Below are 13,264 nucleotides of genomic sequence, written 5' to 3' on the forward strand. Positions count from 1 at the left end.
TGGATGGCAGCTTTGCCAGCAGCTTAGATAAATTTTGGAGGGTGTCTGACAAAAAAAAAACTAGATTGAATATTTCTTCTGACTTAAGTTTAGACATAAAATCTGCATACTTCAAAATAGGTAATCACACACACAATTAATTTTTTTCTATTATTTCATGTGGCTAAGCTATTCTTCACCATGTTCTGGCATGGCATTACAGGGCTGCCATAACACAGGTAATTATTTCAGAGGCAACTGGACCTCACTAGCAGGCAGATATATTCTTAGTGTGCAATTTATATACTAAGCACACACATACACACATAAATATGCAACTCCTCATAAAAACTTTTACAAAACTGATACATGGATGATTCATAAAATATATCCAATCTTGCAAATATTTATAATATGCAAAATTGCACAAAATTGAATACTGACAGTATCAGCAAATGCATTCATGATGTCTCTTAGGTCAGTGAGAAACAAAGACTTAATCAGGAGGCATAAGGAAATGTACTAAACATGTAGTTTTCTCTACATAGGAGAGTGGATTTCACATAGAAACTCTGAGGCGTTTCACCAAGATTACAAATGTTCCCATTTTAAGGTGGAGGAAACTGAGACATGCAAATAAAAGGCTTACAGCCATCATCTAGGTCATAAGCATAACACAAACATTAGTACAACAGACTAGACATAGACAGTGGAAATGACAGGAACAAGGAACAAGGGATTAGACTGATGAACACCACATGTGGCTAAGAATTGCAGAAAGTGAAATAAAGCAGTATGCTGAGGAATTAAAAAGTAATTACAAACCTACAAAAAGCGTGTCAGAGATCAAGTCTAAAAGTAACAATGTAGCTAAATAGATATCATAATAATTTAACCAAAATATGATCACACTCATATGCAAGTCTCATATGAAAGCCATTTGCAAGTCTCACCATCCTCTTTTTACCCAAGAATGGTGGGAGTGAGGCACATACACAATTTATTCTATTTAATAAAACTATTTAATAAAAATACATTTTCTTCTGAATTTTGACATAAACTTATCAATTAAAGATAAATATTAAATAAAATATATACATATAAAAGAGAATACCTGAAAAGAATGTTCTGGAAGTATGAATGTATTTCCTACTAATTATTCATGGACAGAAATCTGCTTGAACCTCCCAGTAAAGCACTGAGCCAAAGTGACAGAATATCAGTCTTTTAAAAAGGCTCACAAGCAGATACTTCAGGGACACATGTAAAAATCATAGGGAGGACAACTATAGAGCAATGTTCTTTCCATCACCAATAGGTGTCTGTTTTGGATACCTACTTCTTGCTTTATCTGGTAAATATATAGATAGTCTCATTACCTATACTTTGTCTCACACATCTTCCACTTATCAGTGGAATCAGGCATATATTCTGAACTAGTCTTTGCAATACATCCGCAAAAACTGTTTAGAAGGATAACCTGAATTTATCTTCTACAGATATCTTGCATTCTCCTCACCAGCATAATGAAGAAACAAGATGTGCTTGTGAAAACAAGGTAATTATTGCTTAAAAACTGCCTTTAAATAGTGCTACTACATTTGCTTTTCAGCTTTACCGAATGCCCCTCTGCTTCTGTACCGAAGAGAGGGCAAGCAAGAGCACCCATTCACATTCTCTGTATCATTCATCATTCTGTACACTAATGTCATGCTCTGTCTTACCTATGCCCTCCTTAAATTAAAAAAATCCCTATCTTTTACATCCTTTCTCAAACTGAAGAGTCTCTTACTCAATTATTTTAATTGTCTATCTCCAAATGCCGTTTACTTCAGCTGTAACTCCTGAGATACAAAAAAAAAAAACACAACAGACTAGACAGAATGTAGTCACACCATGCTTGGAGTGAAGAATTAACATAAATAAAAGCATATATATTCCTTTATTTTATTTTTCATATACTGCAACACAGAGGAACTTTGCTTGCACATTGACCCCTTTTCTCTAATGTGAACCATTTAGATTATGAGCCTTCTAATAAGTGATAAATTAAGGATGTATCAATAATTCTTCTCATATTAAAAAGACTACCAGTTTGGAGAAAGGGACATACATGGATTCAAAAATTCACATTAGTACTACAAAACTCTTCATTTCTAAATATATTTGAATGTATACAAAGAATTGGAAATACCCCTTATAAGACATACAAAATCTTAAGACACCAATTCTTGATCTGCTTTTAACTGTCTATAACTCTTAAAGTAGAAGCATGTCTTGAAAAATGTCAGTAACAAAAGCTCCCTTACCACATGTGCTAGAAGGGAAAATCATCTCAGCCCTCTTGTGATGTAGTGGGACTGACCAGTACAGCACACCGACTTAACAGGCTACTGGTGATCTGAGATGGAGCTGATGCAGTGCATACTTCACTATCAGGTTTTAAGTGAACAATAGCTATGTGCTTTAAAACCACAGGAACATTCTGAGTCCTGAGTCGATGTCTTCACAGTCAAGCACCAGTGAAATTTATCTAAATCTGTCAACAGTAGTGCTCATAACATCATTTCTTTTACCTCCCATCTCTTTGTATCCACTGACCTCCTGCAGTCTATCTAGACCTTCAGAGAGTAGTCTCAGGGCAAAGGGTAGTTCTCTATTTTCTTCTTGCATTGCAGTTCTAATGTGCGATGGATTCTTACAAGTTGCCACAATAATAAGTGCTGATAATATTTCTGTATTGCCAAATACACATCAATGAAAGAATGGTGTAAATAGCAATCTTTGAGAACTGAGACGTAAAGCAGAAGCCCACAGTAACACTTAAGAACTGCTTAATAAATGCTATGCTATTTGGCAACTATGGTGTTTTCTGAAGGGGTGATTTCATATCTTTCCTTTGTCTTGTAACAAACACAAAGGCAGACATGGGCAAATCGGACAGTGCCAGCAGACTTCCTGACCAGTATAGAACTATTTCTGAGATCAAAGAAACAGCAGTGAAAATAGCAATGTAGTGACAAACTGTAACATAAAATATGAACAGCTTATCCAAGCTGGTAGCACGCTCTAGGTGACAGTCTGTGACTGGCACATGAAAACCGCGCAAGCTCTGACTGATGTTTTTTCACATTTAACTGCTGTGATGTGGTTGTGTCGCTCCTGAAGTGCTGCACAAGTCTTATGGGGCAGCTGATGGACAAGACACTAGATGGGCATGGACTATAATGACTGTAGGAAAAACGACAGCCCCATGCAAGTTTGCAAGGCAAAGCTCAGAACGTGCAGTGAGCATAACTGATACAAAACATAACCTTTGCTAGAGACTGAATCTGCAGAGCCTGAAAAAAATCACCTCCGAGGAGGGAGCTCTCTCAGTCATTCACTCATCTATCAACCATGCCAGTGATGATATTTTAAATGTCAACACTGTACTTTACTACTCACAAAGGCATTTAGGGAAGAGGAAGCAATAACATATAATGGAGCAGTGATTTCCAAAGAGGGGAAGTGTAAGGCAATATCTATATCAATAAAGATCATTTGGCTTTCCAGTCAGTTTCCAGGGAAGGATTGTTCTTCATCTTGAAAGACCTTTGCTTCAAAAATTTGGAAAATAGTGTAATAAGCATCAGAACAAAATGCAAAAGATTTAGAACAGATCAAGAACACTGCTGTCATTAATAAAGAAAAACTAGAGAGGAATGACAGAGTTACAAGTAATAGTCAGTCTGAACTCCTCATTCAAAATGATTGTAAAATCACATCAGATGGTCATTTGGGATTACACACATGATCAGCAGCATGGAAAAAGACAGCAGACATTTTTTGCCATCAGCAATACATGCATTTCTTGCAAGCATTTTACTTGACAGATTTCCTGAAACATAAATGCAGTTATTTTAATGTTCCTCAACGAAAAAGTGATTTAAAGCCGTGAACTTTCATGCCACCAGACTCTCAATATTTCACTGACTTGGCTACTAGATTGGTGTGCCAAAATATGTAAGTATATATACATATGTCTGTAGAAAAATTTCTGAGAAAAGACAAAGAAACTTTCCATTTTTCATTATCTCTGTAAAACAGAGACTCCTTCTGTATTTTTATGTGGACTGGTCAGTCCCTGGTTCTAACTCAAATGTTGTAGCATAGTTTGCAATGGAGGCTGACCTAGTACGCTGCTCAGAGAGTTGCCAAAATCCCTGCCACTTTCACCAGGCTTTGCTTTGGGCCCCCAAAAGGACAGGAGTCCTATAAATATGAGCTAGAAACAGCAAGCTGAAATCTGTGAGATCCATTTATATCAATTTCCTCTCTAACACTTTGAGACTAGCAAACGTGTGGAATAAAGATGATATTTATGACTAGAACAGCACAAAGAGATCTAAATGGGTGAAGCTTAGTGCCTTGTAAACAGGTATTATTTTTGTGGAAGAATCAGTTTACTGGTAAAGTGTGAAATGTGTTACATTCACTCTCTAGAAAAGGCCGAAGAAGTATTACTATAAGCTCTGGATAACTGCCTGAGAAATACAAACTAAGACACAAATAGTTTCTGTTCCATGAAGCACTTTATATTTAAAGCAGTTCTCTTCAGAAGTATTACAAAATAAAAACCGGAGAAGAAAAATTCACTTCTGTATACATTACGCTTGCCACTATTTCTCTTGAATTTCTCCTCGCACCCATGAAGGCAGCAGCACAACTATCTCCTGGCACACAGGCAGGCCTGGAAGGGCAAGGCAGCAGCTGGAGCAAGTGCTGACTTCTGGGGTTCATAGCAGCGAGGGAACTGGTCAGGCTTGCATGCTGCAGCACTCCACAATGCCTTCTCTTCCCTCACCCCACGCTCCAACTTCAGCTTGCTAGCTGGGCCAGTTGGCCTTGCCTGGCATGCCAGTGCACAGAGAGGACAGTCCTGGAAGTTCATGACTTCTAGACCTTGGGGAAAGTGAGGTAAGAGCTGTTTGCAAAGACCTGATATGCAATGAGTGAGATCAGATAGATCTGTTGTAAATTATCTTCATACCTATTCAGTAATGAGACATACTGTAGCATAATTCACAAGCCTAAAAGCCACCGCTCTTTCACCAGGGAGAAAATACACAGAATCTAACTTATAGCAGGAGCAGAATATTGTATCTGTTCAGACTGGTTTCACTTGGCTGTGCACGGACATGTGCTAATTAACAGCTGCAGTCCCTTCCTCTTTTCCCCAAGTCCCTTGGCTCCCAAAGTCGGGCTGTGTGAGACCTGGCACCGCCAAACCTCTTCAGTGGGGGAAACCCCAGCCATCCCACCAAACACTTCATTTTCTACTTAGACAGAAAGAAAAAAAATCTGCCTGAGAACTGACAAGAAAACTCCCAAGGACTGAGAAATAAGGCAGAGAGAGAGTCAAGGGAGTAGCAAGCAGAATGGGTGAAACCCACGACTGGACAGGAGACGGAAAATGAGATGCCCTTCGTCTGAGTGTCAGGGCCTCACCACACTCCAGCTCCCTGCCAAGGGCAAAGAAAACACTCATATTCCAGTGGTAAACAAAGAGGGAGAGAGAGAAAGCAAAGAAAAAGGAAATGTCATTTTAACTATAGCTGAGCAGAAATTTTTATTTCAGCTGGCTGTACTAACAGTAGTAACAACTTCTCAACTCCCCATGTTCCAATCAAAATTGAATGGTGCTTTCTGCAATACATAGGGCAACTTCCTTTCCAGAAGTCATTACAGTTTTATAGAGCGGCACCTTTGCACTCTACCACAAAGCAATCTGTTAACAAACATTAGGAACAGCAGGGATGGAGCAACGGGAGACTCTCAAATCAAGTATTCATTGATTTCATTTAGAAGATTATACTGTACAGAGCAACCAAAAGGGTTTCAAGTTAATCTTCTCCTGATGGCTTGCGGTACATGAATACGGCCCTGGGTGGTCCAGACTCTGGATTCTGTTGCTGGGTCTTCCACCGCCTTGTGTAACTTCTAAGGCATCACCTCTCCTTACTGGCCTCCATGTGGCATGCACTAAAATTTGTAGATAATAGTGAACTACCTCACAGGGTAAGAAGAAATAAAACACCTTGACATTCTCGCGTAAGAGAAACCATCACAGTTAAGTGATCTCTATCATTATTATGTTTGCAGCCCCCACAGTAATTTTATTGCTATTTCTGATGTGGTTTTGCTGTTCTTTTATCCTTGATGAAAGCAAACAGAAGACAAAATGACTTGCAAAAATTTCAACGAGCTTTACTTCCATTTGTCTTCTTCTCAATTTCTCAATTTCTTTCAAAGGCAAAGCTTACTTGCAAAAAAAAAAAAAAAAAAGAAAGAAAGAAAGAGGGAGAGAAAGAAAGAAGAAAGTACTATGCATGTGGGGAAAGTTCAGATCTGCTGACAAAATGTGTTGAAACCAAACAAAACTTACTTGAGGGAGGAGAGGACATCAACAGCTCTTAAAGATACACACATACTGTTACAGACAACAGTGTCAAAAGTAGCCAAATTGGCTCAATGCATACTTGGGTTACATCTGTTTTTTGGTGCACGCTGACCATTCTGAACATAAGACGTGGACAGAAGTGCATGATTCAGTGTTCCAATAGATGAGAGAACTGTACCTGTAGATAGCCTCCTGCAAATACTGTAAGCAAAATTTTGAGGAGTACAGGAAAGAAGGACATATGGAGATATTGGAAGTGTCAGACATGATTATGGGAAGATAACAAGACAGTTGAATGGAAAAGGAAGAAGAATAGGGCTTTACCTTGTAATAAAAAGCAAGACTTCAGCTACATGCAAAGTGTATGAAAGGCTGACAACACTGCACACAAAATAAGACCTCATTAATACATTCATCAACATGGTACAAACTCAGTCTGACAAAGATCTAGAACAACAACAAAGCAGCAAGTATATGGATCCCAAATCCATACAGCAAGAGAACTGCTCACCTCTGAAAGCCACCAACACTTTACACACATACAAAATAAATACATGAACTTGAGATAAGAGAGCTGTGAATGACATGGCCTTTGAGGAAATCTCAAAAATCCTTTTTGCTTGCTCTCAAGCACTCAATTTCCAGCTTCTCTTCTTACTCAGAACAGTGATTTTTTGCAAAATATTCATCTACTGCTATCTAACACATGGCTTCTAAAGAAAGGAAGGCTAGCTATCCACACAAGCAAAAGGAGAAACTGCTTATGACAGATGTCTTTAAGCCCTAGAAATGACAATATTTCCTCATTTCAGCCATAGGAACAGAATTTGACTGCCAGACAACTTTCCTTCCTCTGGCACCAAGTGCAGAGGAGAAAGTAACTCATGGTTTAATACTTTCACAATGGGCTCAAACTTTTCTCCAGAGTCTAACCAAACTAATCAGCCTTTGACTTGAAGCGTGAGATTTGCACCATCTCCAGGTCCCTGTTTTCCCTCCAGGTCCCTCATGTTTTCCCACCTTAAGCTTCATTTCACGCACTGGCAGAACAGTTCTGTTGTGTATTTGTACTTTGTGATTCCCTGATCTGGATGCAACTCATCAGCCCAGTCTGTAGCACACCCACCAGCTGTTTCATGCTCTTACGTCTTGGAAGAGTGGCACTGTACAAGCAGTTCTACAAGCTCAGATAAGTCAGCTACCAATCAGCAAGGCAGCTCAGTAAAGTGGCATGAGTCCTCAGTCAGCCTCCACAATTAAAACACTTGAGAAATGGTCATTATGTGGCCCTCATACTTTTTATATCTATAGTGAAGTAGTAGGTCTGTTCATAGACAACCCGGTTAGTATCCCTCTCCTCGACAGGTATTTCCATAACATGCAGAAAACTATAACCTTGTCATTTATTGTCAAAACCATATCAGACTAAAGTAGCATGTAAGCAGCTGAAGCTGCAAGCTCTCTAATTCACAAAAGATATGCATTTTCTAATCTTTACAGGGGTCTTCATACCTTGTGGGGTACGAAACAGGACAGTTGCCAAGTATGCAGATGGACCATGAATGAGAGATGTCTCCCTTCATATAATTACAGATTTTCCATTTTTTCCAATCACGCTGTTGAATGTTTGCCCAACCCTTCAATTAGAAGGGAAAAATGTCTTTAAAAATAATTTAGGGCATAGGAATAAAGAGAAGAGAAATTAAAATAGCAAAGTGCTCTTTCCAACTCTGTATTATGGCTACTATTCTCAGAACAGTTTCACCTGGTACATAGGAAACCACAGATCAAGGTGGCAGATCAAAAAGAGGGAAAAAATTCATCTTAGTCCTCATGAAATGCTCACAAACATTGCTCTACCCAACCAACTAGAAGCTAAATGGTGCTCTGCAGGCAAACTCACAAAAAGAAAAGTCCGGGAAGTTCAAATTTGTCTAAAGCTACCACAAACCACTCATAAAACTAATGTTGAAACTCACATACATAACACAGCAGAGAAACTATTTTGTTTCTGGACACTTTTCAGTAACTCTACAGTTGCTCCAGAAAAAGTGCAAAGTAGACCTCATTTTTATTCTTCTGTGCTGTGTTAAGTAAGTGAAACAAAGAGGAAGGCAACCAAGGTAGCAAATTCAGATCTTCTCTATTCCGGAAAACTCTATGATGACTGAGATATCTAATTAAATTATGACATCAGAGGAGATGAGAATTAAGACAGAGCAACTGTGAGAAACAGACATATCTTGATATTCTGATTAATGCTCTTTATTTTTGTTAACCTATAATTACGTCAGTGACTATCAAACAATTTAGAGGGGTAAAAAAAGTATGTCTTTCTCAGAGAAGACATCTCCCTCTGTTTTTAATTAAGGTGTAGGATTTCACCATGCAGATATCTGAGGTCTATTAAAACTCCTCTGATAATATTAAGTAAGAACAGACTTCACTTTCACGATATTTCCAAGGCTACCTTCACTTCCCTTCAAAACAAACAAACAAAGCAAGTTCCTCCTAGCTCTCAGCAAAAAGCTTTAGCTGTGCTTTATATATTAGAAAAAGAGCACTTTGGTTCATTTGAAGGTCACCTCTAATGGAAAAGTCCCAGTTCTGTGCCCAGAGTAAGCCTTCACCTACAGTAGATTACTACAATTCAACACTTCGTGTAAGACAGCTTTCTTAATAAGGGGTGTTTGCTGCAATCTGAACAAAGAAAGTAGCTGTATTACATACATTTCTGAGCAGACAACACGTAAGCATTGCAGTTGGGGGCAACTGAAAGTGCAGCATACTTTGAAGAGTGATTTTGTAAAGACAGCACTTTGTGGTTCCAACTTCTCGTCTCTCAGTGACTTCTGGATTGAGTTTACCCTTTACAAATTAAATGATTTTCATGTCAGCACAATTCTCCTGTATGCAAACTCAGCTGAGAAGCTTTAAGTCAAGCTATGCTTTTTTTTGGTCCATATATCATCACTCTAGTGAAGGCTTTGTATACAAGATGCAAAGCAGGGAGCTCAAAGGCTAGGTGTAAAGTTTGAGAACAACAAGTTAAGTTTTCTACCAGTGTAAACGAGCATCATTTGCCTACCTTCAGTGGAGGTATTCCCACACAGACCAACTGAGGATAAAGCTAAACGAAGACTCCTTAAAACTGGAAGCTAAGTAACTGTCCTGCTGGTGATAAAGAACCAAAGGAGAATAAAACTCATTCTCCCCAGTCCATGCTGTTTCAGAGAGTAATAAAAAGATAGTATGTTTATTACTAATGCAGGATTGTAAATGGAGCTGGAGAGCAGAAAATATCTTAAATAAGACTATGTCATTCTCCCACAGCCAATTTTCAGAGTAAAACCACAGACTAATGTGAAGATTTCACAATGCAGACACTTGACAAATAAAAGATATTCCTTCTGGTCTAACGTTTGAGCCTCAACACCAATACAACATATTTCCCAATGACAAAAAAATCTTGTAAACCACAAAGCACGAGAACACAGGATTACAGAAGTTAAAGATAAAAGAAGAAACCCACAAAACAGAAATATTAGGACCACCTGTGCATTAATGAAACGTACAGCCACCACAGCCATCCCTCATTAATACTAAAATGCACATATATGTATAATCTTCACTTTATATTACTGTAGAGCTGTAGAAATTAAGCTAATGACCGGCTTGCAGTAAAAAAGCTCTAGCCTGAATCCCAGCAGCTCTTTGCAACCCAAGTCAACAGAACTCCAGTGGGAAACAGAGGTCTCCACACAGATCTCTGACAAAGTCATGGCAGTGTTCTGAGGAAAATGCTCCCAAGAAGAAGGGGAGAAAAAGGAAATATCGAAGGACAAGTTGCCAAGGCTTTAGCCTGAGACATAACAACGAAGGACAAGTTGCCAAGGTTTTAACCTGAGACCTAACAACAGCCACAGACATTTGTTTAATGTTTCAGTTGCTCATTAGTGTCAAGCCCCTGCAGCAGCCTCCATATTGTCTCTCTATATTGCAGCTGGCTAAAGGTAGAGTTATATACCATCCTAATGAGCCGCAAGGAGGGTGATGTGCGTCATTGGTTTCTGTTTCAATCTTGGCAATCTAAGTGTAAAAGCCTTGCAACAGATTCTGATTCTGCTGACATTTAATTAGCCAGTGTCATTTTGATGCCATAGCCTGTCTCATCAGGATGAAAACTACAAAACAACATGTGGAGCATAGAACTTCTATGGGAAGTTTCAGCTCTGGCAGCCAAGGATACGAGTCCCCTGACAGTCACGGGTTCCTGGGACTGGTCCCCATTAGCCCTTTGTTCTGGCACTGCTATCAGTAAGAGTTTTGTTGTTAAAAGAAAGACACAAAACAACAACAGAAAGAAAACAAAAAAGCTGCAAATCTCAGCAAAGGCTTAAAAAAAAAGAAAAAGAAAAAAGAAAAAAAAGCATCCTTGAGCTCCAAAAATTTTACCTGTCCTGTAAAAGTGAGCATCCTTATTGCACAAACTCAGAGCTGTTTATTCTGAAAGATAGACTTATCGTGAAGGATAGGTTTGATCACTCACTGTCATCAAAAGGTAGCCCTGTTTAGTTAAGTACATTTAGTAATTTTCATCAGGTGCTTGGGAAGTCTATCTCCAAGAACGCTTGAAAACTGCTCCTGGAAAGATCATTCATACCAGCTACAAAATTTGAAAATGGCCATTGTGATACAAAATGTGGCTGGATCTGTATTTTCACTCAAAATAACCAGCGATACTGGTACAGTACATCCATTTCCACCAGACAAGCTCAGATCTTTTTGCATTTCAGTCTTTTTTTTCCAAAATCCTTATCTCACTTACTGAAGACACCATTATTTTAGAGTTCACCAATGAGAAGTTCATAAAAATCCAAATGAATTAAGCCACAATGTTCATGGAACAAAATCAACGTAAGATTTCTGTCAGCAGAGCCTAATGCTTTTTGAAGATAGAACCTTATGGGGTTAATGGGCCAAAGTCCCATTTTTGAGCAAGGTGTCCTACCACAGGATTGGCAAAAGAAGCATTGTTGGTCAGCAGGTCTAAAAATTCACAAAACTATGCAGTCATACAATCTCAGGTCTTCTGGAGGACCCCTGCTGGAGTTGAAAGCTACTTCCCAACCACCTTTCAGAGAGAAGTGTTCTAGGAACTCAGAGCTCCAATGAGAAAGGGGAGATCTCTTTTAGAAAAATGTTACAGGTTGCAAATGAACATGCAAACACACAGGGGAAAGGGGAAAGACAGTTCATGCAAGACTTTTGTACTTGGCTTATGATCACATATTTTCCAAGGTATAACAATGATGTTATTGTTTTAGTCATCTAATGCCCACTATGGACTGCTGGGGTTGTAACTGCTTCCAGCCATTCTCTATCCTGAACAGCTTTCCTGTTGTTTCTTTGCACGCTATTAAGTAATTTCTTTCCGCTTTATCATTCCTTCTTTTTGAGTAGTCAAATGCCACCTAAAATTTATCCCTCACTGCAGCTGGATTTCTTTCATGCAGAATACTGTTTTTCAGCTTGGAACAACACTGTCAGTTCAGAAAGCTTTGGAGTCTCACACCAAAGGACAAGCTACAGGCAGTGATCCTATCTCGTATCTGGAGGAACGTATTCACACTGATACTTCTCATGCTCCCCAGATATTAAACCATGGAAAATCTGCTCACATCATTTTAACCACATTCTTGCAAAGGAATCTTTTGTCCTGACTTGAACTGTACGCCAATCAAGACAAATGGATGTGCATGAGAATTTACATTTAATCTTATACATTTTAATAAATATATTCTGTTTTATGTGCACACATACATGGACACAAAAGAGAAAAGGAGGAACAAGGGTCTAAGGTCATCTGTCTAAATGTTAAAATACAGCCCAATGAAGGAAAGCCAGCAGTTGCCCTTGCTACAACACCAAAAATAACTACCCACAAAAAAAACAGATGCCATCCAGTATCCCTCAGCCCCTCTCACACTTACATATGTTATACTGTAAAAACTCTTCTTGCCTTAACAATCCATATCAGCAGCACAGGAAAGTTTATTTTAAAAATTTATTTTACAAAGATCTCTTTAAAAGACTCGTGGAGTATTAATGTGCTCAGTGATTATGCACTTCTCAACTGTCAACTATACTAGCTATTAAATGCCAATTTTCCTCATTAGTAACATAGCTAGGATCAAGTGAGCATAAGAGGAAACCCAGTGTAGCAGCTAAAGCAAGGCACTGGGGATCAAGCAAGCTGTCTTCTCTTCCCATGATGGCTAATGACTTGCTGTCTACACCTGCTGCTGGCTTGGTGTCTTTATCTGTGAGACTGGATAATACTACCTACGCTATGAGACGGGGAATCAAAATTAACTAAAGCTTTAAACTGCTTCAAAATCTGTGAAAGGCAAAGATAATTCTTCCAGAATTACTACTATTATTGTAATTTCTCTCTTCTGCTGTGGAGAGCCCAAGAACTATGTGGATTCAGGCACAACATTGACACAGAAAATGAAGTGAAAGATACAGATGGTGTGATAAACAGAAAGCCACAGAAACAAAGGCTTTGTGCTTTTTGGAATTTTACACGTTTGGATGGCAACACTTTTTAAAAATTGCCTTAAGTTTCTCCTGTGTGAATGTACTGTATCCAAACCTCATTATCAAATGATTTCAAGTGTCAAAAATATCAACTTGTAAAAAAATAGCCTGCAGTGCACCCCTACTCCTGAGCTGTAAATTGATGTCACCATTGTTACCAACAGTATCACCTATTAAAAAAAGCCTAGTTAGTAAAGATTCCTCGTGTGCCATACACCAATATGCAGTATACTACATGAG

The 13,264-nt window shown here is 38.7% G+C and overlaps 1 protein-coding gene across 2 annotated transcripts in view; it reads right to left on the minus strand.

Moving 5' to 3' along the window:
• Nucleotides 1–13,264, minus strand: part of ITPR2 (inositol 1,4,5-trisphosphate receptor type 2) — a 265,378-nt gene that overhangs the window by 50,174 nt on the left and 201,940 nt on the right. The gene's annotated exons all lie outside the window — the stretch shown is intronic.

Source organism: Centrocercus urophasianus, unplaced genomic scaffold (assembly GCF_019232065.1).
Source record: "Centrocercus urophasianus isolate 14NV4802_14NV808 unplaced genomic scaffold, USGS_Curo_1.0 seq_5, whole genome shotgun sequence".
NCBI lineage: Eukaryota > Metazoa > Chordata > Aves > Galliformes > Phasianidae > Centrocercus > Centrocercus urophasianus.